Source organism: Frankliniella occidentalis, unplaced genomic scaffold (genome assembly GCF_000697945.3).
Source record: "Frankliniella occidentalis isolate FOCC.00 unplaced genomic scaffold, Focc_3.1 Scaffold46, whole genome shotgun sequence".
NCBI lineage: Eukaryota > Metazoa > Arthropoda > Insecta > Thysanoptera > Thripidae > Frankliniella > Frankliniella occidentalis.
Window position 1 is genome coordinate 512,439 of NW_026267176.1, and position 4,527 is coordinate 516,965.

Below are 4,527 nucleotides of genomic sequence, written 5' to 3' on the forward strand. Positions count from 1 at the left end.
CCCGGTTCCCCCTCCCTGGCTCTCCCTTTGTTTATCTCGTTGCTCTCCTCTTCAGGTCCCCATCCTGAAAAGGACCACTGTTCCTCCCCTTTTCCCCGTAGAGACAAAAGTCGCCCGAAGTGCCACGCCTCAATTACGTCCTATTACGTCAATGCGGCCTCAGCCGCCCCCCAGGGGGCCTACCCAGGCCCATCCCTGACGGGACCTGACGGGCCCACACAACCAGCCCTACATCGTCACGCCAGCCGATCGATTGGGAGGACGTCCGCATCCTGCTCGTCGACACCACGTCCTAGAGAAGGCCCGGTGCTCTTCCCCCCCGACCGACACCACCACCACCGCAAACGGACAGCGGCGCTCGGCGGCACCATCCCCCGGCCTTGACCGTATCAGCGGATCTTAACGGTGGGGTCCTCATGAGCGGGCCGACCGCTTTGGGACCCACACCACCGCTGCTGCCCAGCCACGCCGAGCAGAGAGAAATACATTATTCTGAGGGAACAAAGATTAAACACAAAATATTCACTAAGAGGGCGTTTTGAGACAAGCAGCTGGCGTATCGGGGGGGTCTGTGTGTTAGGCCCCTTTAACCGCGCTGCTCCACTCCACTCCAAATGTATTTGAACACACAATGCGTTTTACTCATTACACAGATAGGATCTTAAGAGCCGCCGCCATGATGGAGGGGACAGCCTCTTTGTAAAAGTAAATCACAGCGGCTGGCTCAGGTGAGCCTGTCGGCGGCAGCCTGCGCGCTCATTTAGAAGGCAGGGCGCGGCGTTACTCCACCCGCCCGAGCGCCTGCAGGCTCCTGCAGGGCCCTGCCGAGGAGGCGAGCGCCGTTGACACGCTTTGCGTCACCTCCACAATGGCCTTTCCCTACCTCCTCGAAAATTAAATTTTAAAAAAGGGTGTTAACTGCACTAGGAAGAGGGTTGTTCGGGGAGGCGGGAGGGGAGGGGGGTGACCCTGTACCCTACTGCAAGAAGGGGTTGACTTTCATCCCGTGTTCAAGGTGACCAGCTGTGAGAGACACCGCGGAGAATCTTGCCAAGATCATCCTGTTCGTCACACAATCGCATCTAAGAGGGGAGCATCAGCTGGAGCTGGCTGGAGAGAGTGGGGTGGCTCAGCGGTGCTCCAGCAGCCCTGACTCAGGCGCTGACTAGGCAGGGCGTCGTCCACTGGAACTCGGTCACGTTGGCGCACTCCGTGCATGCATGGCCGACCGCCTTTCCAGTGCCAGGAGCCTCTCCAGCAGCCGGCCTGGAAAGGGCAATCGCTAGAGAGCCGCATGGAAAATAGGAAACTTAATTTTCAAAAAAGAAAAACGTTTATAGGCATCCCTAGGTGAGCATCGCCGTGTATATCCGCGCCTCCTGGAACCCGGAGCCCGCTAACATACGCCACAGAAGGAGCGCGCCGCGCGCGCACTGGAAGGGAGGGGTTCAGCGCCCGGTTGGTTGGCGGCGCGAGGCCAGGGGGTTGCGATCCGATTTCACTACGACTGGCCCGGCTCTCGCAATTGCGCGAGGCATAAAAAGGCGAGGGAACTTATAAATTGTCGTCTGGACAAACAACGCGTTGCGCCTTGGGCCTACAAGCGGCGCACCAGCCCAGGCTGTTGTTGCTCGCCCCCGCCCCCACCACGACTGTGCTTTTATTGGGGGCATAAAGTTTGTCACTTGCGTATGCGAGGGCACGCCGGCTCTCTCTCCCTCCGTACCAATCCACCCCGCGGCACGCACACGCACACACAAAAGCACACAGACACATACACACAACCACACAGACACGCACACACGACACTGACTGGCGCCTAGCCGTATTTGCCTGCAGGCCATGTGGTCCACGCCACACCCCAACCAAACCGCGATCTGCGGACACTTGACGTTGCCGCCCACCCCCGCCCTCTCTCGGGTTGCTGTGTGTGTGTGTGTGTGTATGTGTGTGTGCGCGCGGGCGCGCGCGAGCGTGTGTGGTTGAGTGTAAGCGCTCGCTCGCACACACACATTACGTTCGCAAACCAATAACACGATGCCAACACTTTCACCTCGGCAAACAAACGAACGGGGGAAGGGGGGGGGGTGTACACGAAGCGGAATAACGACGGCCGTGCATCCCCTATCCACATCGAGGCCCGTGGCGAGCCGTAGGACCAGCCGGGCGTGGCTAACGACCATAACTCTTAGTGAAACAGCTTCCGGTAACTAAAACTGACTCGTGATTCCCGACCCATCTTCCTCCTGTCGCTCCTCCTCCGGCTCAAACTCTCCCACTGCCGGTCCAGTAATCCGAAATCAGCTTACCGGCACTACTATCAAGTTTGTAAACTGTACGGCCGCGCCGCGCCGAGGAGCGGGGTTGAGCGGAGGGGCGCGGCGGTGCGGCGGTGATTGACCCGCTCAGCCGCTCAGCGCCTGGCAATGGTGAGATAGGCCACCCGCCGCGCGTGCGCGCCCCCCGGTGGCCTACCTACAGGCGCGCTGAGGGAGACCAGGCGAGGCGGCCGGAAAAGCAAGTTGCGGAGCTTTTTTACCTTTTTTACGAGGATTCCGCTGAAGTAGAAAAAAAAATGAGGTAGACGCAGGGGAGGAAAAAAAATGACACTTGCTCCGCACGATTTTTATCTACCTACAGGAATCCAGAAGGACGCCCAACTTACCTTAATAACATGATTAAATAAAATGGAGGATTTTTAGAAAAGGCGGCGGTGGAGAGAATCAAGATAAAGCTGGTCTGACATTATTCGGAACTGTTACAACGCAGATCCCTTATCACTTCTCGGGAAGGGGCGGGCGGGGGAAAATTTAGCTCCTACCGGAACGGTCAACAGTAGAGAGGTCGGTTTAAAGCCCTCATTTAAAACAGACTGGACTCCACAACAACACGACATTCCATAACCCGCATTGGATAATAAAAGGCTTCAATGGCAGCCAGGTCTCCCCTACTCCAATCCTCTGCTCTGCTCCCAACCGGGAGCTAAAAGCGAATGCCCGTAAGCATAACCGTGATCGTTCTGTTCGCATTACCAATTCAAGCTCGCACAGAGAGAGCAAAATAATGCAAACAAACCAGATGCAAGTGGCGCTAAGCCGCACCACATCGCTGCACCCAGACTACCTACATTTTCAAAACAGAACAACAGGTGGAAAGAAACTTCCCACCAACCAAAAAAGGACTGGGATGGATACTGCTCCGTTTTTTCAACCAGCTATTTCGAAGTTCCAGCAAGAGCATTTGAAATACTGTGGCCGTTCTGCTTGCCAATATACTTCTTGAATACTTGGGAATACTTACTTTGAATTCCACACTAAAAACTAACCGTGCAACTTGTTCACACAAGTAAGTTTACTTTGTAATTGTGCAACTGCAAGTCGAATACTTACAAGTGTGGAACTCCGTAATTGTACACTTGCAAGTGTGCGACACCGTAGTTGTACACTTGCAAGTGTGCGACTCCATCCCTGTACACTTGCATGACTGAAAAGATTTGACCAAATTTGTCGGTCAAAAATTGTCAAAAACGAATGCAAACACCAGACAAGGCAAAGCGGCCGCGGCCACGACGTTTAAGATAAGACAATTTCGAATCAGACAGCTTCGAAAGACGCGCTATTTTCACCTGGGCTTTTCCCATGAGCCAGCATTCAGATGGCAAAAGGCTAAGTTTGGGATGTCCAGTTCATTCATACACCAACTCAGAGTGAGTCTGGATGTGGAGGCACTGCTGGGCTAGACTGCCAGGCTACCGCGCCCAGGCAGCCACCATCACGATCATTACCCATTAAGGATGCTAATGCGGTTTGAAGCGCTGCCCGCCGGGGCGTCTAGACGGCTGCTCCTGATGGCTGCAGCTTATTTTCCCAGAAATGCGCAGCCAGGCTTTTAGAGGAGAGTGGTAGCATGAAAAACAGAAAGGAAGAAAACTTCACCGGCAGAAGCAATAAGAGGGCATGACGAAATACAGTATCAGACGAAATAAGAATGACAGGTAAAATCAATCTAACAACGCCAAGGACTTCGACAATGTCTGTGGAAGGCTTTAATGAACGGCAGGAAAACAAGATGACTAAAAGCATCATGGGCTACCCCCAAAAGTTAAGGATATCCGAGACAAGCAGAAGTATCGCCCATACACTCTGGTCAGTTAACTTTCGCCTTTTTGCGAAACACGACGAGAAACTCCATCCAGTTTTCTGCTGGGCCGCCACAAAAGAGCGAAATACATACAAAACGCACCAAATGCTTCGAGCGAGGTTTAACAACGGCAGCAATAGGTACACAGCTGAAAATTTCGCGCGTACAGAGGCCGCAGCGCAGCTCGGCACCCCACCAGACGGCCTTGGCGTAGGGTGGGGCAGCGGGGGGGTCATGCTTATCCACAGAGCAGTATTAAGGGAGTAATGCTATAAAGGGGCCGCATGAAATGGTACATAACTGAGGAATGGCTCGGCCTATAGGAACGCGGCTAATGCTTTACGACAAAGGGAAAATTCTGCGCTTCCCCCGCGGCCCTACCCCTAC